The sequence below is a fragment of the Ambystoma mexicanum genome, chromosome 5p, assembly GCF_040938575.1.
Source record: "Ambystoma mexicanum isolate Mex_15411 chromosome 5p, UKY_AmexF1_1, whole genome shotgun sequence".
In the NCBI taxonomy this organism is placed as follows: Eukaryota; Metazoa; Chordata; class Amphibia; order Caudata; family Ambystomatidae; genus Ambystoma; species Ambystoma mexicanum.
Genome location: NC_090930.1, coordinates 127,723,180 through 127,749,183, shown reverse-complemented (window position 1 = coordinate 127,749,183; position 26,004 = coordinate 127,723,180). Strand labels below are relative to the sequence as shown.

General features: G+C 45.3%; 1 protein-coding gene and 1 long non-coding RNA gene across 2 annotated transcripts in view; one reads left to right on the top strand and one right to left on the bottom strand.

Annotated features, from left to right (window-relative positions):
- Positions 1 to 26,004, top strand: part of OPHN1 (oligophrenin 1) — a 733,935-nt gene that overhangs the window by 354,831 nt on the left and 353,100 nt on the right. The gene's annotated exons all lie outside the window — the stretch shown is intronic.
- On the bottom strand, positions 1,600 to 15,509 carry LOC138480778 (uncharacterized). Its single transcript, XR_011274128.1, has 3 exons — positions 15,304 to 15,509; positions 7,363 to 7,429; positions 1,600 to 1,760 (listed from the first exon to the last, which is right to left on the bottom strand). It is a non-coding gene; the product is annotated as an uncharacterized lncRNA (long non-coding RNA).

The window sequence follows — 26,004 nt, the reverse complement described above, 5'->3', positions numbered from 1 at the left end:
TCTCTTCCCACGGGATATACAGAAGTGTTATCACCTCATTGCCTTCTAACACTGGATGGAGCCAAGATACTGTTCTTATACTGCACATACCTATCATTCCATCTGATACATTTAGCCTTTTTAATCACCATTAATAAGTCACAGGGACTTACGCCCCCTTCATGGAAGTGATTGGTGGTAATTCCGATATTTAAGAAGGGGGACAAAAGTGACCCTTTGAATTACTGACTGATATTGACCATTAAGATAGGCTAGAACGGCATATGTTATGCCGGGAACAGCTAGTTTAATATAATAGACTGCATAAAACAGCTTTGAGTTAGTAGCTGAGAAAATGTGTGACCAAAATTGATCAGTGACAATATCCTTCAAATCAGCCACAATATTGTGACAATGTGACATGATGTAAAGTATCTTCACTTCTTTAAGCAACTGGGAGCCCTGTTAAGCCCTATTAGACCTGTAAAGCCATATTAAACCTTAAAGCAGGAAGTGATTCTGATTCCTGTAGGGACTTTCCTCTAATAAGCTGACTTGTATTTTGGTATCCTAGGAGACCGGGGGCGAGGAGGAGGAGCTGTAAACCTTTGGTCTCAGCTGGCATACTAAGGGGAGACAGGAGAGAACAGCTGAACGCCCACAGCTGATCGTGTGTCACGGCCGAGAAGGGGTGAAGTGAGTTGTTTGAGGAGAGTGAGAGGGAGAGCCGCTGTCATAGGAAGGCTACCCTCGGAAGCGGTATAACCCAACGTTGAAGATTGCTACGAAGTGAAGCGCCGGAGGCTCGAGCGGAAGACCCGCATGATGAGGCTCAGCTGATTAGCAGTAAGCCGTTGTTGTGAAGGGCAGAGCACCGCTGCACTACGAAGTGAAGCGCCGTAGGCTCGAGCAGAAGACCCGCATGACGAGGCCCAGCTGATTAGCGGTAAGCCGTTGTTGTGAAGGGCAGAGCACCGCTGCACTACGAAGTGAAGCGGCGGAGGCACGAGCGGAAGACCCGCATGACGAGGCCCAGCTGATTAGCGGTAAGCCGTTGTTGTGAAAGAAAGAGCAACGCTGCACTACGAAGTGAAGGGTGGCAGGACAAGGCGAATGTAGCCGCTGTCTGATGTTGAAAAGTAAGCACCGTTGCGCTATACATTAGTTAAAGCTGACATGTTATGAGTTATTTAGGGAGTGCTGTTGCGCTAGGGATACTTATTGAAGCGCTTTCAAGTTGCTGATGAAGCACAGCTGCACTGCGAACTATTTGGGAAGCACAGTTGCGCTATGAACTGGGTACGAAGCGCCGAGGCGCACGTTGAGAAATGCTGAATCCAGACAGCTAGAAGAGTGAAAAGAGCAAAGAGGGGGGCCATAACCTAAAGCAACGGAGAGAAGACCAGTTAATATAGAATAATCTTAACAAGAGCAGGAAGAAAACTAAAAGAAGCAAAAATCCTAAAACCAGTCTTTCTTGACGTTCAATTGTGATAAATGTTTGAAAAGTAACAAGAAGAAAGAGGGAGAATGGACAATAAAAATCAAACCCTAAAGAAGTGAAAGAGGTAAAGAGGGGCACAGAAAGTAATAACAAGAAAGGATAGAGATATCTGCAGAGACTGATGAAAACCTCGCCACAGATAAGAGGAAAAAAAGGTCACAACAGCGAAAAGACATTTAAGGAAGTATATGGACTCTTACCAGAACTTACCTATACTGGCCTCCGGTTCCGGGGACTGTAGAGAACTCAAGAGAAGACGTATCCTTTGCCAAGGTTCCTGAAAGGGAAAAATAGTTATATTAATAAAAGAATTGGATTCTCTTCGCAATCCAAACAACTTACTTAGTGGCTCAGAGTTTTATTCATGTGATATCTCAACTAATCTGCTACATTTTCCACATTTGAACGCCATGGAGGACCTTATTAAGACCCTAAGTGAAGGTCAACAGCTGTTACAACAAGCTTTGCAAATGCAGTCGCAACAAGCCCAAGCCGACAGATTAGCCTTTCAACAGGCTTTACAAATGCAACAGGCTCAATTACTCGAAATGTCTAATGTAAGGCACAATCCTCAGGTCCCTACCTCTGTGTTACAGAAGTACTCAGCCGGTGAAGATCCGGGTCACTTTTTCGTGAATTTCGAGAGAGTAGCTCGAAATGCACAATGGCCCGCCGAGAGATGGTGCCATTACATCGCACCATTGATGACCGGTGAAATGCAATGTGCATATCAAGCTGCAAACCCGGTGGGCGACACCAGCTATGGAGATATGAAGGTCGTGCTGGAACGGATGGGACACGATAAGGAAACCTATCGAGTCAAGTTTAGAGAAGTCAAACTGAAGGTGGAAGAAACCCTGAGACAGTTATTTTACCAAGTAAAAGAGATGACAGAGAAATGGCTACAGCCTGCTACGACCTCTTCTGCAGAGATAACGGAGAAGGTCATTCTAGAACAGTTCGTAGAGGCTCTCCCTGGGCCCGTACAGAGATGGGTCAAACAACATCCCAGCTTGACATTAACAGAGGCTGTAGAGGTAGCATCAGCTTACCAAAAAGCTGGACAAGGCAAGGTGTTGACCTATACATCAAGTTACAAGCCAAACCTTATGGTAAATAAGACGACAACTCAACTAAGGTGGCCCCACTCAATGTTGCGAAGAGCGGAAGGAGATAATATACGCTCCTGACCCAACAGCGAGGGTCCGATAAATTATCGCCAAAGTCCATCAATACTTAAGGGTCCTCAGTGTTTTGACTGTGGGGATTGGGGTCACCTCGTAAGATTTTGTCCGAAGAAACCAAAAGCAGAACCAATGGATGTTGGACTTCTTGATTCCCAAAAGGGAAATGAACTCCAGAACAGATAACTGGGAGAGCATCGCAATATCTATATACATGTGAAGCAGAGGTGGATGGAAAGCCCACCACAGCGTTGATCGACTCAGGAAGCCTTCATACCGCTGTGACCTCAGAGCTGGTAGGTGAAGATTATTGTTCTCCAGGGGAAATACCTATCTGGTGTGTCCATGCCTCATCGCGCCTTGAAACACTTGTGTATAGGCGCGTTACAAATACCATATCATATCATATCATATCATACCCATGGGGATATAAGAGTTTATCCCTCTAAGGAAATTCTAATTAAAATGGTCGGGGAGACAATGGGAGTGACGGCAGCAGTGTTACCCCGTTTACCTAAACCACTTCTAATTGGGTCGGATATACCAAAGTTCCCAGAATTAGTACACAAAATTGAGAAGAGCTGGTTAGAAACGGCCCCTTTCCATAGAGAGGAAATACCTAGCCCGTCTCTAAAAAGCAAAAAGAGCAGGAAGATCAAGCGGTTGATGAAGAGAGAGTGGAGAGTCAAGAATGTGTTCCCGGTAGCAGTTGATTGGAGGCTAGAGGATAATGGAGACAGCTTTAGGTCAGCACAAGAGCTAGATCCTTTGCTGCAAAATGCGCGGAAGTGTGCTCAAGAAGAATCAGCAGGACAGGGACCTTGCTTCATAAAGGAAAGTGGTTTATACTACAGATTAGATAAGTCCAGGAATGGAGAAGACCTGAAACAGTTGCTCATACCCCAGAAGTATTATAAGACTATACTGGAGGTCGCTCACCTTCAAGTTGGTGAAGGACACCTTTGAACGGAGAAAACAACTAAGAAGATTCTAGGTAGGTTCTATTGGCCAGAGGTATACCAACAGGTGGTTCGGTTATGTCTGTCATGTGAGGAGTGTCAGCTGAAGAACAGGGCCAATGTGAAGAAAGCACCACTTAAGCATATGCCCCTAGTTATGGAACCATTCAGCAGAATAGGAATCGACATGGTGGGACTTTGGAAGCAACCCGGAGGGGTCACAAGTACATTCTTGTGGTGGTGGACTATGCAACCAGATACCCCGAGGCGTTTCCCTTAAAAGCAACAAATACCCAACAGATCTGTGATGCATTAATACCTTTTATTGGGCGAGTGGGGATACCCAGGGAAATTGTCACCGACAGAGGAACAAATTTCATGTCTAAAGTACTCCAACAAGTCTGTGAGACACTACAAATAGACCATTTGAAAACAGCTGTGTACCACCCGCAGACTGATGGGTTGGTAGAACGTTACAATCAAACCATCAAACAAATGCTGAAGGAAGAAAACGACATCCTAGAGAATAAACATTGGGATAGAATTCTTCCCTGGATTCTAATGACACTTAGGAATACCCCCCAGTCATCAACTGGGTTTTCACCCTTCGAATTATTGTTCGGAAGACCCGTACATACTCTGTTAGACTTGTTGAAAGAAAGTTGGGAGGAGCAGCCAAATCGTGAAGTAACATTAACAGAGTACACTTCTCAGCTGCAAGAAAGGGTGGAAAAACTACAAAGTGTTGCCAGAGATAATCTCCTTCAAGCGCAAATAAGACAAGAAAAATACTACAATCAGAATGCGCAGTTACGTGCTTTCAAGAAAGGAGACCAAGTACTAGTTTTGGTACCTACGTCAGAAAACAAAATGTTAGCTACCTGGAAAGGTCCTTATGAAATTCAAGAGGTACTGGGACCGTTAACATATAGAGTGAAGCAGACGGACAGCTAAATTCCTTATCAGACGTATCATGTCAATTTACTTAAAAAATGGATATCCCCAGTCCAAGCAGTGGCCATGATATCTTTGAATGCGTCAACAGAAGAACATTTTCCACAATTAAAGGAGAAAGCAGGTTTAGAGGGTTTAAACATCAACCCAAACTTAACACCTGATCAAAAAATGGAGTTATCTAACTTAATACAAAGATTTTCTCACATATTCTCCTCCTTACCAGGGAAAACGAATTTAACTAGTCATTGTATAGTCACCAAACCTGGGTCCACTGTAAGACTACGACCATATCGAATACCTGAGTCTAAGATTAAAGCCTTCAACCAAGAAGTACAAGAAATGCTAGAGATGGGAATCATAGAACCGTCTCACAGCGACTGGTAGCGCCTGTAGTCTTGGTACCGAAGCCTGATGGGAGTGTGAGATTCTGCATGGACTTCCGGAAGTTAAATTAAATTTCCAAATTTGACGCATACCCAATGCCAACAATAGAAGACCTGTTAAATAGTCTAGGTAAGGCAAAGTTCCTGACCACCATTGACTTAACCAAGGGGTACTGGCAAATTCTGTTACTAGTCTCGGATAAGGAGAAGACGGCGTTTGCCACGCCCACTGGTTTATATCAATTCACCGTGCTTCCCTTTGGCTTACATGGAGCTCCTGCAACCTTTCAGCGACTGATGAATCATGTTATAAAAGGACATGAACAGTATGTCGGTGCTTATCTGGATGACATAATTTACAGTAACAGCTGGACTGAACATCTACAACATCTTGGAAAGATACTGGAAACAGTGCAACAGGTGGGATTACATATAAATCCCAAGAAAACTCATGTGGCCAGGTGTCATACGAAGTATTTGGGATATTATGTAGGCCAAGGGATCATCAGACCCCAGGAAGAGAAAATCAGAGCTATCAAACAGTTGAAATTCCCTGAGACACCAAAACAAGTACGAGCTTTCCTGGGATTTGTCGGTTATTAAAGAAGATTCATCCTACACTTCTCTACCCTGGCCACTCCAATCACAGATCTCTTAAAGAAGAGCTCGTCCACAAGAAAAATTTGGAAAACGACAGAAACACTGCAAGCCTTCAATACTTTAAAGGAAGCCCTCACGGAGAAAGCTGTGTTACACTGCCCGGACTTTAGTGCCCCATTTTTCCTTCATACGGACGCCTCAGGTACGGGCTTCTGGGCAGTACTTTTCCAGAACGAGGGAGAAAAAGAAAGGCCAGTACTGTTTATCAGTCGGAAGCTGTTACCTCACGAGCTAAGTTATCCAACCATCGAAAAGGAATGTTTGGCTGTAAAGTGGGCTATTGACGCTCTAAGATATTATCTGCTAGGCCGAGAATTTACATTAATAACCGACCATGCTCCATTAGTCTGGCTTGCTCGTAACAAAGATACTAATCAGAGAATACTCAGGTGGTTTCTTTTATCTCCAGCACTTCTCTTTTAGAACAATGCATAAACCTGGAAAGTTTCTGGCCCAAGCTGATTACCTGTCTAGAGCAGAAACCCTTCCCGAGTGTAAGGGCGTAGTAGGGGGGGGGTGACAATGTGACATGATGTAAAGTATCTTCACTGCTTTAAGCAACTGAGAGCCCTGTTAAGCCCTATTAGACCTGTAAAGCCATATTAAACCTTAAAGCAGGAAGTGATTCTGATTCCTGTAGGGACTTTCCTCTAATAAGCTGACTTGTATTTTGGTATCCTAGGAGACCGGGGGTGAGGAGGAGGAGCTGGAAACCAACGGTCTCAGCTGGGCGTACTAAGGGGAGACAGGAGAGAACAGCTGAACGCCCACAGCTGATCGTGTGTCACGGCCGAGAAGGGGTAAAGTGAGTTGTTTGAGGAGAGCGAGAGTGAGAGGGAGAGCCGCTGTCCTAGGAAGGCTACCCTCGGAAGCGGTATAACCCAACGTTGAAGATTGCTATGAAGTGAAGCGCCAGAGGCTCGAGCGGAAGACCCACATGACGAGGCCCAGCTGATTAGCGGTAAGCCGTTGTTGTGAAGGGCAGAGCACCGCTGCACTACGAAGTGAAGCGCCGGAGGCTCGAGCGGAAGACCCGCATGACGAGGCCCAGCTGATTAGCGGTAAGCCATTGTTGTAAAAGAAAGAGCAACGCTGCACTACGAAGTGAAGGGCGGCAGGACAAGGCGAATGTAGCCGCTGTCTGATGTTGAAAAGTAAGCGCTGTTGCGCTATACATTAGTTAAAGCTGACATGTTGAGTTATTTAGGGAGCGCTGTTGTGCTAGAGATACTTATTGAAGCGCTGTCACGCTATAAATTGCTGATGAAGCACAGCTGCACTGCAAACTATTTGGGAAGCGCCGTTGCGCTATGAACTGGGTACGAAGCGCCGAGGCGCACGTTGAGAAATGCTGAATCCAGACAGCTAGAAGAGTGAAAAGAGCAAAGAGGGGGGCCATAACCTAAAGCAACGGAGAGAAGACCAGTTAATATAGAATAGTCTTAACAAGGGCAAGAGGAAGACTAGAAGAAGCAAAAATCCTAAAACCACAGTCTTTTGTGACGTTCAATTGTGATAAATGTTTGAAAAGTAACAAGAGGAAAGAGGGAGAATGGACAATAAAAATCAAACCCTAAAGAAGTAAAAGAGGTGAAGAGGGGCACAGAAAGTAATAACAAGAAAAGATAGAGATATCCGCAGAGACTGATGAAAACCTTGCCACAGATAAGAGGAAAAAAAGGTCACAACAGTGAAAAGACATTTAAGGAAGTATATGGACTCTTACCAGAACTTACCTATACTGGCCTCCGGTTCCGGGAACTGTAGAGAACTCAAGAGAAGACGTATCCTTTGCCAAGGTTCCTGAAAGGGAAAAATAGTTATATTAATAAAAGAATTGGATTCTCTTCGCAATACAAACAACTTACTTAGTGGCTCAGAGTTTTATTCATGTGATATCTCAACTAATCTGCTACATTTCCCACACACAGCAATATGTTAATTTCTCTATTTTCGTTCTGGGGCTTAGAATGTGCCCTGTGCAGCACTCGCATTAAAAGCTGCTTTTTCTCTTCCCACGGGATATACAGAAGTGTTATCACCTCATTGCCTTCTAACACTGGATGGAGCTAAGATACTGTTCTTATACTGCGCATACCTCTCATTCCATCTGATACATTTAGCATTTTGAATTACCATTAATAAGTCACAGGGACTTGCGCCCCCTTACTGGAAGTGATTGGTGGTAATTCCGATATTTAAGAAGGGGGACAAAAGTGACCCTTTGAATTTCTGACTGATATTGACCTTTAGGATATGCTAGAACGGCATATGTTATGCCGGGAACAGCTAGTTTAATATAATAGACTGCATAAAACAGCTTTGAGTAGTTGCTGAGAAAATGTGTGACCAAAATTGATCAGTGACAATATCCTTCAAATCAGCCACAATATTGCTATAACCTTTCTGAAATATTTGAATTAACCATGGGCACATGGTAAGCAAATGTCGTGCCGATTCCACATTCTCTTTACATATTCGACAAAGTCGTTGATCATAAGAGATGTCAGTCCAATCACCTCGTCTTTCTATTGTGGGCAAATTTTTCCATTGCGTACCTTAAAGATATAATCAAATGGAATCCCCTTTGTAAACCCTGGCAATATATATCTACAGTATGTCATTTTCTTTGATAGATGCTCAATGTTGTTCATGCAATCACATTCGTCTGACTTTTTTTATTTGTTTGATTGCCAGACCACTATTTCCTGTGATTCTGCCGTAAAACCTATTTCTCCGTGAAAAGTATATATTTTTTTTTGTTTTAAGTTTTCTTTGGGAAAACTAAAGGAAAAAAGGAACCAGATGAAGGGGCAGAGAGGTTTTCTTTTTTTTTTATATGGTGGAGACTAACAACACACTGAACAAACACTAAAACAAAGGGGCACAGAAATGAGCAACAAAAACACACCAGAGACCAATAAACTAGAGAAAAACCAACACCTGACTTTTAGAAGTTCTCCAAGTACTTCCCAATCCACTGAAAACAGCCACCAAACACCGTCCAGGTTTGAGCCAGCTCTCTGTACTAGCCTTGTCCTCTCAGCCTAGCAAACCCCACAAAGGAACAGTTGGTCAAACTTCCTTTAGGAGAAGGCTCTGATTAGCTGAACAAACCCGATGAACGGGCGCTAGGCTGGTCTAGATATTGGAGACTCCCGGTTGGACGATAAATCGCCTTCCAGTGTGGAACGGTGCGCCATTAATTTCAGTGCGCCACACATATTTATGTGCCTCTTAGACAGGGGGGGCCCTTGACCAGTGCATGAAAACACATAGGCGCACATTGGCCCAAAATCTCCAGAGGTTACGGAATTGTATTGTAAGCCATTTTAGTTCTTAAGATATTTTATTTGAAAAAGAACTAAACATCTACAGAGTTGTCTGTCGGAATTACTCATGCTGTTTGGAAGCAATTATAGCTTCTTTTGAAAAAAATATGGCGCTTCATGCCGGGGCCCAGCCTCTAAGGGCGGGACCAGGCTTCGAACCCGTGGCATCCTACGTGTTGCCCTGCCCTTTAGCTATCCTCCGGGCCCATGACCTTTACTTCTGTTTTTCACGTTTCATCCTGGTTTGGTTCTAAATAATGCCTACTTTGTACTCCCCGTGTTTCGTGCGGTGCTCTGGTAAAGTGCTAGCCCGGTGAGTGCGTACAGCAGATGGGTTGGATTGGCACCCGGGAGTGTGCCCTCAGGAGTGTGCCCTCGGTTTCTGTCAGCTCGTTTTCAGCTTCATCTCCCAGCCCGACACGCAGGGCCTTGCTGGCTGGGGACCAGCATTCTAGGGAAGAGTTGCTGAACCCTGCTTCAAGCTTGGACCCGGTCCAAGACATCTGGTGTCCATTTGGGCTGGAAGGGAGGTGGTGTGAGACTGTCTGGGTTCAGAAGAAATAGAGGCCGAGTAAGCGGAGCCACGTGTCATGGTTCTGATAGTCGCACTTTAGGCCTCACTGGGCGGACGCTTCCAACAGTCACGATAAGCCAGAACTAGTCTCAGAATCGTGCTTGACCCGGAAGGGAACAGGGCGCAGTGAAACAAGCCCTGCTAAAGCCAACAGTCCCGGCGTGTGTCGTAGTGATACCTTCATGACTATTCTGTGATAGTGACTCGGACTATGTTTTGTATATGGCATTGCAGCGTTGTGTCCGAGAACACAGGTGTGGTGAACGGGCAATGTCCGTGATGTGCATTTGGTGAAGGTGGTTAGTGAAATTGACTGAAAGGGGGTCAAAGGTGCAAGTGATACTTGTTGGTGAAAGACTCGCCCATGGGAACTGGAGGACGCCGTGCAACATCGGTTCAATAACAGGGTCTTGCCAACTCAGCCCTTCACCCTCTGGATGTGGATACATTCAGTACCATGAGTAGTCTGTAATAATGACATCAATTATTACAGTGCTTGGAGGCAGATCTGCATGAAGCACTTTATAAATCACCAAATTACTAATGTACTAGTTGTTAGTGTACTATTTGGTAACCATGGGTAGTGCCCTTGCTATCATCAATGTGATATTTCTTTGATGAGCACGGGGTACTGCACTTGCTATCAGTTTGATATTTGTTTATTGGAGATTGTTATATCCGTGCAATATTGATTTGGTGTACACGTGCAGTGCACTTGTTAGCAATGTGATATTTCTCTTGTGTACCGGGGTCGTGCACTTGCTATCGGTGCCCTATTGATTTGCTGTGAAGGCGTAGTGCACTTGCTATGAGTGTGCAATTTCAGTGTTGTACCGGGGTCGTGCACTTGCTATCGGCGCCCTAATGATTTGCTGTGAAGGAGTAGTGCACTTGCTACGAGTGTGCAATTTCAGTGTTGTACCGGGGTTGTGCACCTGCTATCGGCACCCTATTGATTTGCTGTAAAGGCGTAGTGCATTTGCTATGAGTGTGCAATTTCAGTGTTGTACCGGTGTGGTGCACTTGCTGTCGGCGCCCTATTGATTTGCTGTGAAGGCGTAGTGCACTTGCTATGAGTGTGCAATTTCAATGTTGTACCGGGGTCGTGCACTTGCTATCGGCGCCCTATTGATTTGCTGTGAAGCCGTAGTGCATTTGCTATGAGTGTGCAATTTCAATGTTGTACCGGGGTCGTGCACTTGCTATCTGCGCCCTATTGATTTGCTGTGAAGGCGTAGTGCACTTGCTATGAGTGTGCAATTTCAATGTTGTACCGGGGTCGTGCATTTGCTGTCGGCGCCCTATTGATTTGCTGTGAAGGCGTAGTGCACTTGCTATGAGTGTGCAATTTCAGTGTTGTACCGGGGTCGTGCACTTGCTGTCGGCGCCCTATTGATTTGCTGTGAAGGCGTAGTGCACTTGCTATGAGTGTGCAATTTCAGTGTTGTACCGGGGTCGTGCACTTGCTATCGGCGCCCTATTGATTTGCTGTGAAGGCGTAGTGCACTTGCTATGAGTGTGCAATTTCAATGTTGTACCGGGGTCGTGCATTTGCTATCGGCGCCCTATTGATTTGCTGTGACGGCGTAGTGCACTTGCTATGAGTGTGCAATTTCAGTGTTGTACCGGGGTCGTGCACTTGCTGTCGGCGCCCTATTGATTTGCTGTGAAGGCGTAGTGCACTTGCTATGAGTGTGCAATTTCAGTGTTGTACCGGGGTCGTGCACTTGCTATCGGAGCCCTATTGATTTGCTGTGAAGGCGTAGTGCACTTGCTATGAGTGTGCAATTTCAATGTTGTACCGGGGTCGTGCATTTGCTATCGGCGCCCTATTGATTTGCTGTGAAGGCGTAGTGCACTTGCTATGAGTGTGCAATTTCAGTGTTGTACCGGGGTCGTGCACTTGCTGTCGGCGCCCTATTGATTTGCTGTGAAGGCGTAGTGCACTTGCTATGAGTGTGCAATTTCAGTGTTGTACCGGGGTCGTGCACTTGCTATCGGCGCCCTATTGATTTGCTGTGAAGGCGGGGTGCACTTGCTATGAGTGTGCAATTTCAATGTTGTACCGGGGTCGTGCACTTGCTATCGGTGTCCTGTTGTTTTGGTATAAAGGCGGGGTGCTCTTGCTATCACTGTGATATTAATTTGGTATAAAGGGTACTGCACTTGCCATTGGTGTACATTTTTCTTTGGTGTAACGTGCACTTGGCATTGGTGTGATAATTTTATGGTGTGGAGAAGTGGTGCACTTGCCCTCAGTTTTACTGTTTTGGGTGCAAATTAGTGCACTTGAGAAGTGTTAACACTGTGTACTTATTTGCATCTGGTTCATGAATCATGTACACACAGATAAAAAAACGGCAGAGTTCAATAAGTCAAACAATACCCTATGCATTATAAGCAACATTGTGTATTGTGCTAAAGTTTATGCTCTTGTATTCATCATCATAACCTAAGTGGTGCTGTAGTATTTGCACATTATAGTGCATTCGTTTTGATCATTTATTGCATTTGTTTTGATCTGAGTGATCATATGTGGCTTTATATGCTCGTGAACTTGAGTTGCCAACACGTGTTTCGACCTAACAGGTCTTCTTCAAGGCAGGTGATGAATACAGTCCATAAATCCAGAATCTTAAACATACAATGCTAGTATGTTAATTACCAATCAATTCATAACATTTAGGTGGTAAATATTCGACTTGCTACATACTCTCATCATCAAAAAATGGGCTTAGTACAAAATGGTAACACAATACTAGTTATTTACAATGTCAATAACAGTTTGTCATACATAAGTTTCATTAATGCACCTCTTATTCAGATTATAATAGGACGCAGCACAACGAATTGAAGTCCATGGTGTGGAACATATATAGGGAACTGCACTTGTTTCGTTTATGCACTCGAAAAGTGCAAGGAGGTAGTTCGCTTTCCAAGAATACCGTTTTTGGTGACCAGAAGGTCTCCCTAGAACTGTTCCATCAAAAGAAATGATTAATTTGCACAGTTAACATTCTCTCCCCAGTTGAGCAATTTACACCCTTCCCTATTCAGCTGCCACCAAATACAGATCAACATTTCCCGAAAATATGCTTAATATGATGGGGTTATGGGGGCAACGCTGACTTACAAGCGATAAAGAGGGAGGAATGGACCTCAGAAAAGACTATTCCATTGTATGTGTCAGGTGCTGCTGCTGACGTTGCGACTGATGTCTCTGCACTCCCTGTAGTGCTGCTCTAGCGCACTATATTTGCACACCGCGTGCAGCGAGTATGGTTACTCTTGCTGCTCTCAAAGTTACTGTATTACTGCTCTCACACTGTCTGTACACACATTACAGGTGGTACTGCTGTTATCACACTGTACAACCAGCGCCGTTAGTTCTGATGCTGTCACACTGTAAACCTCCTGTAGGTAGTATACCTGCTATCCCCAGGTGCAGGTAGCACTGCTGCTGTCACCCTGTCTGTATACCAGATGCAGGCAATGCTGCTACTGCCACTCTGTAAACCTCCTGTAGGTAGTATACCTACTCTCACCAGGTGCAGGTATCACTGTTGCTGTCGCCCTGTCTGTATACCAGATGCAGCCAATGCTGCTACTGTCACTCTGTAAACCTCCTGTAGGTAGTATACCTGCTATCCCCAGGTGCAGGTAGCACTGCTGCTGTCACCCTGTCTGTATACCAGATGCAGGCAATGCTGCCACTGTCACTCTGTAAACCTCCTGTAGGTAGTATACCTGCTATCACCAGGTGCAGGTAGCACTGCTGCTGTCACTCTGTCTGTATACCAGATGCAGGCAATGCTGCTACTGTCACACTGTAAACCCCTGCTGGCAATAGAACTACTCTCACCAGGTGCATGTATCACTGCTGCTGTCACCCTGTCTGTATACCAGATGCAGCCAATGCTGCTACTGTCACTCTGTAAACCTCCTGTAGGTAGTATAACTGCTCTCACCGGGTGCAGGTAGCACTGCTGCTGTCACTCTGTATTGCAGATGCAGGCAATGCTGCTACTGTCACACTGTAAACCTCCTGTAGGTAGTATACCTGCTATCACCAGGTGCAGGTAGCACTGCTGTTGTCACCCTGTCTGTATACCAGATGCAGGCAATGCTGCTACTGTCACACTGTAAACCCCCTGCTGGCAATAGAACTGCTCTCACCAGGTGCAGGTAGCACTGCTGCTGTCACTCTGTATTGCAGATGCAGGCAATGCTGCCACTGTCACTCTGTAAACCTCCTGTAGGTAGTATACCTGCTATCACCAGGTGCAAGTAGCACTGCTGCTGTCACCCTGTCTGTATACCAGATGCAGTCAATGCTGCCACTGTCACACTGTAAACCTCCTGTAGGTAGTATACCTGCTCTCACCAGATGCAGGTAGCACTGCTGCTGTCACCCTATCTGTATACCAGATGCAGTCAATGCTGCCACTGTCACACTGTAAACTTCCTGTAGGTAGTATAACTGCTGTCACCAGGTGCAGGTATCACTGTTGCTGTCGCCCTGTCTGTATACCAGATGCAGGCAATGCTGCCACTGTCACTCTGTAAACCTCCTGTAGGTAGTTTACCTGCCATCACCAGGTGCAGGTAGCACTGCTGCTGTCGCCCTGTCTGTATACCAGATGCAGGCAATGCTGCCACTGTCACTCTGTAAACCTCCTGTAGGTAGTATACCTGCTATCACCAGGTGCAGGTAGCACTGCTGCTGTCACTCTGTCTGTATACCAGATGCAGGCAATGCTGCTACTGTCACACTGTAAACCCCTGCTGGCAATAGAACTACTCTCACCAGGTGCATGTATCATTGCTGCTGTCACCCTGTCTGTATACCAGATGCAGCCAATGCTGCTACTGTCACTCTGTAAACCTCCTGTAGGTAGTATAACTGCTCTCACCGGGTGCAGGTAGCACTGCTGCTGTCACTCTGTATTGCAGATGCAGGCAATGCTGCTACTGTCACACTGTAAACCTCCTGTAGGAAGTATACCTGCTCTCACCAGGTGCAGGTAGCACTGCTGCTGTCGCCCTGTCTGTATACCAGATGCAGGCAATGCTGCCACTGTCACTCTGTAAACCTCCTGTAGGTAGTATACCTGCTATCACCAGGTGCAGGTAGCACTGCTGCTGTCGCCCTGTCTGTGTACCAAACACACTGTCCCACATTGGCATTTTGCGTTTTGGGTTCGGGCCTTGCCCTATAGGCCAGTCCGAGCCTGGGTGCAGGTAGTGCTGCTGCTTTTGCACGGTTTCGGTACGCCAGCTGCACAGGTGGACTGATTTGACGTGCAGCATGTGTGTGCAGAATGAGCTGGGTTAGCAAACGCACACAGACGCCTACTCCATGGAGTGTCGCTCGAGGTAGGTAGTCCTTTTGGCTGCCGGATCTATGTTGATGCCGAGGGAGGTGAGCTACTGCAGGCATGCACACTCTTCTCAAGTAGAATGATCCCATTACTCGGTCACTCGGGCCCAGCGAATGAACCTTCTACAAGAAAACCCATTCAAAAAAGTGCAAGCCTTTCCAAATTCCACCACAACATTGGAGAAAGGTGTAACTGGCGGGGGCGGGAAGAGGGAGGGGGGCCATTTAGGGGATCTCTCATAAACGTAAAGAAAAGGGGTCACAAAGAAATGGCAAAGTAAAAAAAAAACATTTTCGAAAATGGCCAAATTCGAAAGACATTGATAGATTCCGGGTGGAAAAAATGACGAATTCTAAGAAAGGATGAATTCTGGGTCTCTTCTAATGTTACCTAATTTGGACTTGCCTCGCGGCATCCCCGAGAGATGACGAGTGCACTTGCTCGCTCGCTCGCTCGCTCGCTCTCCGGCTGCTGCAGGGGGCTTGGCACCGCTCACACCAAGGATTCTGGGAGAGTGGAGTCAGGAGGGGGGCAGATGTGGCCTGCAGCGCGTGCTGGCATCCTGCAGCGATTCTCCCTGCTCACAGATGCTTTCTTCACTCAGTCACGTGACACACCGCTGGAGATGGGTAGGGAGGACGGAGGGTGGGGTGTGCGGGCCGCACAGTTCAGACAAAATCAAGGTCAGACCACATGCACCAACCACCACCTAATACAGTGTGTGAACAGTCTCCCAGGGCACAGCCAAGAAAGGGGCGTGGCACCCAGTGTGGACATGAGTCACAGTGCTGAGTGTACACCCGCACTTTCCCTTAGCTCATCACTTCAGAGCTGCAGCCTTCATACACGTGATTCAAGATTCTGGAATGGGAATCACCAAGCGTGCCTACAGCGTGGAGTCAGTCCGACAAAGCCTGCCCAGCTTATTCTAGGACTGGTGTTTTTTAAGCAATATGCACCGAGCGGCGGGGTCATTACTGTGTCGGGTAATGCCCCGGGGCCCATAGTTATAGGCCCGAGCGAAGCCTACTCATTGGCTGAGGAGCTGCTACGCCCCTGCCGGGGACAAAGGCGTGGAATCCTAAGGATTCCCGGCCAGGTAATACCTCGGCGAGGGCCAATCAGAATGGGTCTTTCATTCTGATTCTACCTCGCCGGGTACTAATTACTATTCTAAACTTCAGTCTTTGTTTGATTGTAGTCACGGTGCAAATTTGAGCAAACATCGCCGCCTTGGTCACATTATCACTGGATAACCCACAAGTGTACCACTATTCTCTCTCCGCAGTTCACTGTGTACTGCTTGCATTATTTAACTCCCTAAAAGTTTGTAACTTGGATGGCACACCGTGTGATCTTGCTCTCGCTCTGAATACATTAAACAGACTGGGTAAGGGTCCAGAGGAATCCAAAAAAAATGGTCTGGGTCCGACTATCCCCTTCATATCTTTACATTCTCTGCCAAAATTGAGAGCCATCACCTCAGTGAATGTTGTCAATGCCATCAAACATCTTGGACCCTCGCTGGCGGAAACCGGGGTTATAACCCTAATGTTTAACAAAGGTGTTGGGGATATCCCAATTTCTCCCCAGTCTGTCTCTCTATCAGACAATAGATGTATGTATTTCTTTATTAACGCTTATATAGGGCACAGCAGCCCTGAGGCATCGTGGTGCTGTTACATGTAGTCGTGACTGGTTACAGATTAAGGCATACTTAGTTGCATGGCATTGTGATACTGTTACAGGCATTTACATAAGACATTCCATAGACATGACAGTCTTAGTTACCTTGTAGCTCTTTACTATGAGCTTGACACATAGTAGGTTTTCAAGTGGATTCTGGAGACAATCCTGGAAACTCTGCAGAAGTCTTGTATAATTGGCTAGACCGGCTTCCTGGTGCTCACCAATTATGAAACCCTGTCTGTAGTAGATGGACCAGGTTTGGGTGAACTGGCACCTTCCTTTGCATCTGCACCAAGCCTGTGGCTTGGCGCCCCTTGTTTTAATGTGTGCATAAGCTGCAATAGTGTAAGAACCCGCTCCAGATGTTCCACGCTTTGGGCAAAGGTGTTTGCCCATGCTTCTATATACGCATGGTGCTGTATTGACTCACTGGACGCCCATTTCACTGTCTATACCAGCTGGGGCATAGTCTATACACTATGGGGCAAGTGGTCTGGCTCTGGATGCACCCGAATCCAATGTCATGAATCCGGCCTGCATAATGCATGCACATGGGGCGTTACTTGGCCAAACAGACTTCTCTAACTACCTCAGAATCCATAGGGTGGATCATGTAGTCTGCTAGTTCCTGGGTGCCGCTCAGGCCAACGGGGTAAATTTCAGGTTCTCAGCGAATGTGGTGGATAACCTGCCACATTGTACTCCATTAGAAAGTTGCGATGGCATTATGTAGAGCAGCCGTGTCTGCGAAGGCCCTTCTGATGAGGGATTATTCATTCTTCTTTCATGCACTAGGGTTTCTTGAGGTACCCCTAGGACTAAACAGTATCTTGAACTATCTGTACTCTTTCCCCACTGAAATCCTAGGAAATCACATACTCAGTGATGGAATGCCACTAGGACATTTTGTATAAAGAAAACACTATCGATCTTGAGGCTTTGTGGCTGGTTTGTGAAGCGGGAGTGTGTCCCTGTTAATACAAAAGTGACCAGAAGTCAGAAAATGTTAAAAACATGACCTTTTAGGTGAACATTGAATAATATTTGATAAAGGCCTATCTCAGTATTTCCCCTATAGCTTCAAAGGAATATCTATCCTGGCTGTGGCTATGACGGCTGAACATGTGAATATCTGTCCTGGCTGTGGCTATGATGGCTGAACACGTGAATATCTGTCCTGGCTGTGGCTATGACGGCTGAACACGTGAATATCTGTCCTGGCTGTGGCTATGACGGCTGAACACGTGAATATCTGTCCTGGCTGTGGCTATGACAGCTGAACACGTGAATATCTGTCCTGGCTGTGGCTATGATGGCTGAACACGTGAATCTGTCCTGGCTGTGGCTATGACGGCTGAACACGTGAATATATGTCCTGGCTGTGGCTATGATGGCTGAACAAGTGGAACAGTAAGGTTGTAGATAATGGACATCCTTCATGTGCTTAGAGACTGGCACCTTGTCTAATATGTTACATTTGTTGGATGGCCTTTTCTTTACCGCGCTTTACCAAGATTTACGAGGTGGATTTGAAAAATTAAACAGACCTCTATAAAAAAATACTATTGGAGGGAAAGGCACTGTAACAGTAATGCTTGTAATTTGAATAAGATTGTATATGTTCTATACATTTTAAGAATGTGTGTATGGTTTTTATAGGAGTTCTGACTAAAATAAACTATACAAAAAAAAAAGGAAAATTGGTTGAAACCCATAAAAGACCCATGTGAGACCAGAATACCGCTTGGGAGTCTTTTCCCCAAGTTTACGAGCCATCCAAAAGGGCCTTCAACTGAAATGTCTTTATCATTGCAACACATATTGCTGTGCTGCACTTCAGTAGCTTATGTGGTTACATTGGCCAGGTGCCTTTTAGCGCCCATTAAGGTCCAGTGCTGAATCTGTAATACTGATAGTATTCTGGGGAGAGTAGGCTGTTGGTATCTGTGCTTTTTCATTGACTACCAGAGTTGTAGTCCTTTTTACTGCAGTAGTAGTCAGATGGTTGAATACGTTTGCCATTCTGGTACCAATGTATTTTTCTAAATTCTGCTCCCTGACATTTTGCTTAGTGGCCTTTGTTTGAATAGACCCAAACCATGGCTACAATGACCACTTTGCTGATGTTGGGTAATCCGGAGTCTACAAAGGCACCCTTGGTTTGGGTTTAAGTCATTCACTGACTTAGGGTCTTTTAGATATGCCAGTCAACATCCTGGGTGGCAGTACTGGTATGTTTGAAGGTTTCCTTGGCCAGTCCAGACTGGCTTGTCTCCAAACCTTTGTGTGCTGTAAGGCGGGTGTTTGGCCAGGTGCTTAACTGCACCTGTGGCAATGTGCTTATAAAGGGGAGCCCCAGGGCATGACCTAGATCCTTTCCTGCCCCCCCCCCCCAATAAGACTGCTAATAAGATGCGCTGTTCCTGGTGATCCTGGTTGGTACGGCCATTCTGGGCAGGCCCTGGTCCTTTGACTCTACACCCCTGCATCTCTTTGCCGGCGGGACCCCTGCCTGAGCTTTTTGTTTGCTTCTTCCAGCCTTGTTGGCTTGTTTATCTGATCGCCCCCTCTGGCGCCCAAAGGTTGCAGCCCTGCTCTGCTGTGCTGGTCTGGAACTCGGGGGGCAGGGAGGTGTGGGGGCTGCTTGCTATTCCACCTCAGCTTATCGTGGGACGTCCTGGCTCACATCCAGCAGTTGCTTTCATCCTGAGACCATTGCTGCTGCCTGGCCTGACTCCCCTGAGCTGCCTAGGACCCTTAGCCGGTTCTCCAGAATCCTCCTGCTGCTGGCGCTGCACCGGTGTGGCCCTGCCTCGTCACTTCATCTTCTGGATCATATTGTCTGGGTCCCTGCTGTGCTATGCGTTGAAGCCACCCCAAAGACTGCTAGCAGACCTAATTCTGACACTACAAATCACATGTGCACACACCATTCCTGTGTTAATAATAATAATAACTTGCCTTCATAGCGCTTGTATCCAAAGCGCTTTACATAGAACATATGTACATTGGTATTACACCAGCAAAATTGGTACTCAGTTTATCGACTTTAGAAGGATGAAAGGCTGAGTCGAACTTGCTGGGATTTGAACCTGCGACCAGGAGACAAAACGTAGATTACAGCAACAAGCGCTCAACCCACTGAGCTATCTTTCAAGTTTTGTTTGGTTTACCTGTCAGCACCATACCTACTGGTCCCTAGCCCCATGCATCCCACCCCATGGTTGTTCCTACTCCTCCAGGGAGTCCTTTATGTTTCTCAGCCCTCACTGCAGAAACCATAATGCTCAAGCAGGAACCTTTGCTCACTCTGCTGCCAGCTCCCCTGGCCTCCTGGAACCTCAAACCTTGGGCTAGATCTCTCCTGTGGGATCCCTCGGACTCCCCAGCCTGTTTATTTCCTCTCTTACTCCACCAGTGGCTAAGTAATACTATCCTAGGTTCTACACATAACTGCAACAGGCATATTGATCCTGTCCCATTAATCCCTGTGGGAGAAAATGATTCACTTTTGCAGACTCCTTAGTGACTAAATCAGGTCCTCGCCGACGGGGCCCTTTGAGTTTTCTGTACAATTTGTGTAATTTGAAAAGTTACCATTGAATTTTGTCTTCTTTTTAAAAGAATTAATCATTGCATTTCACTTTTTAACATTACCTAAAATATCAGATTGAGGTTACAAGTTTCCTTTATGTTTTTGTAGACTGAATGGGACCTCCATAGTCCCAGTACTGTACTTACTTTAAATATTTACTCTATTGTTGCCCTTTTGGGCCTGATTAATACTTGTTTAACTCCTTGAACCTGTAAATTAGCTAGAACTTGCCTGTTAGAACTTGTCTATCATAGTAGATTTGGGAGGTAGTAAGGAACCTGCTGTTTTTATGTACTGACTGTGGTGTTTGTTCTGCAGTAGTACTTATTTCACAGTGTGCGTAACCTTTATGCAGTATATTATGTGTGGTGTATTTTATTGTGCGTGTGTCTATTGGCCTAATAGTAAATTTAAGTGGCTGGTCCAGTGACCAAGGGGCCACTTGTGTGATGGCTGGAGAGTCAGCTTGCAGTGTAGGCACCCAAGTGCCGAGAGGCCCACCAGCAATCCAGGCTCTATTCCCCTTGTAAGAGGATTCAATCCAACACTACAGCTAAGTCAATGCCTAGTCTGGGATACTGAATGGAAACCCTTATTGATATATCTTTATGTCCAGTTCATGAGTTCTGGATGACTCCCCCTATATAACACCCCTCTCTTAGAATCCCCCTGACCCCACTGAGCCAAGAAGTAGTTCTGTTTTGCAAGTTTAAAAGGTTTATTTGAGAACTTAAACAATATATATATCACACTTTATAATAAATTAATATCTGATAGTACACTTAGACATATGATGTTGATCAACAATGGGTATTCTGGCACTAGCACACTTCTTTAAAATCAATGAGGAGTTAGTATAGGATGGATAAAGTAGCAAAAATACTTTTATGATTTCAAGGGAAAAGCAATGAGGAATAAAATGCAGTACAGAAATACTTGATATGATTTTAGCAAAAGATAAGATAATCACTTTTTTTCTGGCAATTCACCCCCCCCCTCCCCTATGCAATGTAAGAAATCGAAGGAGATGGAAAGAGGAGCACACAGTTCTCAGGAATGCAATCAAATACAATACGAAATTCAGTTCCCCCCCAGCAAGCTTAGAGGAAACAGGTAGGAGTTTGAAACACAGGCCCAAAATGCTTTTTAAATGTGATGGCAATGGATGGGAAATGTGCCAACTGATTTTAATTCCCTCTAGAGATTGTAAAGAATATTTAATCCAGCACTACAGCCAAATCAATGCCTGGTCAGGGATGCTGAATGAAAAACCCTTATTGATATATCTTAATGTCCAGGTTCATACTCTGGATGACAACCCTCATATAACACCCCTCTCTCAGAATCCCCCTGACCCCACTGAGCCAAGAAGTAGTTCTGTTTTGCAAGTTTAGAAGGTTTATTTGAGAAGTAAAGCAATATATATCTATCACACTTTTATAGGAATTAATAATTAATATCACACTTAAAAATATGAGCAGTAGTGAACAATGAATAATGTTCTAATAGTAAACTGATTTGGTTACTCAGGAATAGTATAACAGATAAGGTAGCAAACTTAGGAATAGGAACTGACGAACAAGGTGGTAACGAATGCTTTATGTAAGATCAGATGGGTGCAAGATTCAATGGAAATGCAGTACAGAAAATACTCAATATGGTTTCAACAAAACAATGTAACCCCTTTTCTCTGGCAATCCACTCCCCCCCTTTATGTAATGTAAGGAAATGGGAGGAAAAGCACACAGTTCAGGTATACAATCGCAATGTAATTCAGTTCAGTTCCCCCCCAGCACTCTTAAAGAAAACAGATAGGAGTTTTGAAAACAAAACACAGGCCCAAATGCTTTAATATGGTATGCAAGGAAGAGAAAAGTAGGCTGAAAAAGGCTTTTAATTCCCTTTAGGAGTTCAGGTGAGTGGTATCTAGTTAATATGAGCTCAGGCTCACTCTAACAATGATTCAGGGATAGTTTTTATGAGGCAAACGATTTTTTTCAGAGGAAAGCAAAAGCAGCTATCTTGTTGCAAGTGGAGAAATTTTCAAATTGCGGCAAAATTCGCGAATGCGTGTTTCGCGATTGCGGCAAAACTATGAAGAATAGGAATGCGTTTCTGGGTTTGTTTAAAAGCTGAGATTCTAGGCTTTCAGAAGAAAGTTACTGCATGTCTCTAGGACAAACGGTCGCGGAGATATGAGCGATTTTGTGAAGGTTGTTTTTCGGATTTGCAACTTGAAAAGTTACTCAATTTGACAAGTGAAGCTTTGAAAATGACATGTGTCAGTTGTGCAGCTGCAGAATTAACAAATGACAGGGGTGCAGCTTGCAAAGGACAGTTCTACTTAGATTAAAATAGCTTGGATTAGATTTATTTTAAAACTAAGAGATTTGGTTTCGCACAATCTGATCTAATTACTCACAAAATATTTTAGAAGATCTGGGTCGCGCCACGGACGGTCTCGGCACACAGCGTCTGGTCTCTGGATCTGCTCTCTGTCCTGGACACCGGTTTTCTGGCCACGGACAGTCTTTCTGGGTCAGCACTGCACTCCTGTCCTGGGTTCTGCTAGGCACCGGTTCTCTGGGTCGGGTCCTGCCTTCTCTTTGGATATTTCTGTCACCGGGTTCTTGCAAAAGTTCTTGGCAAAATTCAGACGGCTCGCCCGGCGGTCTGAAGAGTTCAGTTGCAAAAAGATTTTGAGGCCTGCTGACAAATACTCTTGCTGGCAGTGGCCTTTTTGGTTAAGGTTCTGTAGTCTCTGTTTATCTTGGAGTCTAAGTGTTGGCTCTCTGAAGGTTGATGGCGGTAAGGTATGGAATTTTGGCAGAGCTTCCAGCTGCAAGTGGAAATTCAATCCCCATTTGGCTTGCACTATCTGCTTTTATCTGTTTAGAATGTGGGTGTGTGCTAGCATCACTGAGCCAGCCTCTCTCTCAGCTTCTAATTGGTCAAATTTCCATTTCTCACTTGATTGGGAAACTGAAGTGTGTGTCAGCGTGATGTCATTTTACAGCCTGCAGAAAGTCCACTCCTCCTGTCAACTTGCACACAAATCTAGATTTGAACAAAATACATATTTGCACAAGTATGCAGTGGTTTAAAATGACATACACACATGAGGCATTACTGATGTCAGCCCCTGTTCTGACTCTGGCGTTTCTAGGAGCTTGCATCCAGAAATGACAACATTTTGCGCGTTTTAGGCTGGTTCCCACTATCGGATTTTCTTCCAACTTCATACAAATGTACACAGCATGTCCATACTTATACCAATGAATTTTCATTTGTCTAGCTGAAACACAGTGTCTGTAATATTAATAATTAGCGGGGTTTTGTCCCAGAATATCCCACAATTTCGAGTTTGGGCTTGAATCGAAGGTACATTTTTTAAATGAAGGCTCTCAAAGTTATACATTCCTGTCATTTGATTACAAAGCGTTATCAGTGTTTCTGTAAAATATATATTTTGCTTTCAATTCAGTTCTCAGAGTGTTGGAGTCCGCCTCCAAGACTTGGGTGGGTCAGTCACATGTGTCTTCTGGCAGGCAGGGCTTTGTTGACAGGAAACAGTCAAAATCAACATATTCCTTTCAGAGGAAAGGGGCCATTGTGTGGTCTCTGGGAAGCTGAGATCAGGAGGCCAGGGAGCCACTTTGCATTTAATTAACAGAACCGTGTGATTTCCTGGCTTCTTGTGTTGAGTTCTGAAGTGTCAAGAGTTCTCAGGACAGGCAACCCCTTTGAACTTTTAATTAAATAAGACCCCTTTCTTTGCACTAGACAGTTTTGCAAGACAGCTCTCCTGTCAGAGTTTAGACCGCTAGCGCCACCCTCAGGATTTTGTGGTTACTGCATCCATCCTTGGGATTTGTTTTTTAGATTGATTCATTTCAGCAAGTGATATTACATGGAGTATATTGTCCATGTTCAGGACATGGCATTGGTGTGTTTCTGCAGTAAAGTAATTCTGTGCCCATGATTTTGCCATATTTGACATTCAAGAAAAATGAATTCCCAACAGTTAAGGGTTTGCTTTTGGCAATCAGCATTGCCACTCTGTGCTCACAACATAGGCAAAATGGGATTTTCCTGTGCATTTTCTGGGGAGCTCTGACCATCATGATGTTTTCAATGCCAGTAATGCACAGTTTTTGTGGTAGGGCTTGGATGCATGGATAAAAACATCCCACAAGCCCTCCTTCTTGCGGTGGCCATCTGATCCTTCACTGGTGGGACCCGCAAGATCTGGGATGTAGTTCTCATCTTCTTCCGGTAGATGGCCAGTTCAGCATCTCTTCCTTCATCCGGTGGATCGATCGGTCATCCTCGCCGGTCCTGATGGGAATATTGGGCGGTACCCCGGGCCCATTGGATCTTCGTTCCCGGTCCCTGGGTCATCCTCCTTGGTCATTCTCCATGGTTTCATCTCTCCTAGGATGATAAAGCAAAAGCGGCAATACCTACTCATAGACGTTTTTCCACCACTGTTGAGATAGTGGGGCAGCATATGCATTTCATCATAACAAAACATTACATTCTTATTTTGAAAAAAAAAAACAGTATACCTAAGAGACAGTTTCATGCAAATCACAATATTTTAGAGACTAGATGTGGTATGTTTTATGGTTGGAACAGAATTAGTCTGAGACGGTACCCGCTAGGATTCCAGAGGATTCCTCCAGTTGTTGCAGAGTGTGCCTGGGATGGCAACATTTCAACTGGTTTATGTGGACCCACTTGTCTTCCCCCGCTGCCAAAGGACCTTTGGGGATGTGGATTTTGTAGGCCACAGGGGAGATCTTGTCGATGATCTCAAAGGGTCCCTTCCATGTAGGCAAAAATTTGCGCTGCTTGGCCTGGTTCCTTTGGAAGTTGTATAGATAGACCCGGTCTCCCACCTGATATTCCTTCCTGGAAGTTTTCAGGTCATAATGGGTCTTCATGCTATCAGCTGATCTTTCTAGATTCCGCTGAGCGTAAGCAAAAGCATGTTGGAGGTGTTTCCTTAAATTCTCCACATACTCATGAGTAGTGGAGGCATTTATCAGTGTCTGCTCTTGGGTCCTATAGAGCAAATGCTGCGGAAGCACCATCTTGCGCCCAGTCATCAACTCAAATAGTGACATTTTGGTTGCAGATGAAGGGGTAGATCTGATGGCCATTAGGACCAGAGGTAATCGGATATCCCAACTTGGCCCAGAATCTGCCACAAACTTCTTTAAAATGCTCACAATGGTTCGGTTATATCTGTCTAGTGCCCCAGAAGAAGCTGGCCTATAAGCAATATGCAACTTCCTTTTGACCCCCAGTATCTCCCACATCTTTGTCATTACTTCACTGGTGAAGTGGCTACCCCTGTCTGACTCAATCCTTTGAGGTAGACCAAAACGGGAAAAGATGTGGTTAATCATCAGGGCAGCTGCGGTTTCTGCCTTGCAATTTGGGGCTGGGAGACATTCCACCCACTTGGTAAACAAGCATGTCACAGTCAACATGTACTTATTCCCCCTAGCAGAGCGAATCACGGGGCCTACAAAGTCGATTTGTAAATCTGACCATGGCAGTGTCATCCCCCTCTTTTGGAGAGGTGCACGGTGCGCGAGGGATGATGGCTGAAATTGTGCACACACAAGACGCCCCTTCAAGTATTGGTCGAGGTCCTGCCCCATGTGTGGCCAGTATGCAACCTCTCTTAAGATTTCCAGTGTTGTGTGAAACCCCCTGTGACCGGCAGTGGCCGCATCATGGGCGTGACTTAACATCAGGCTTCGGAATGAGGTAGAAACCACCCACTGATCGTGGCC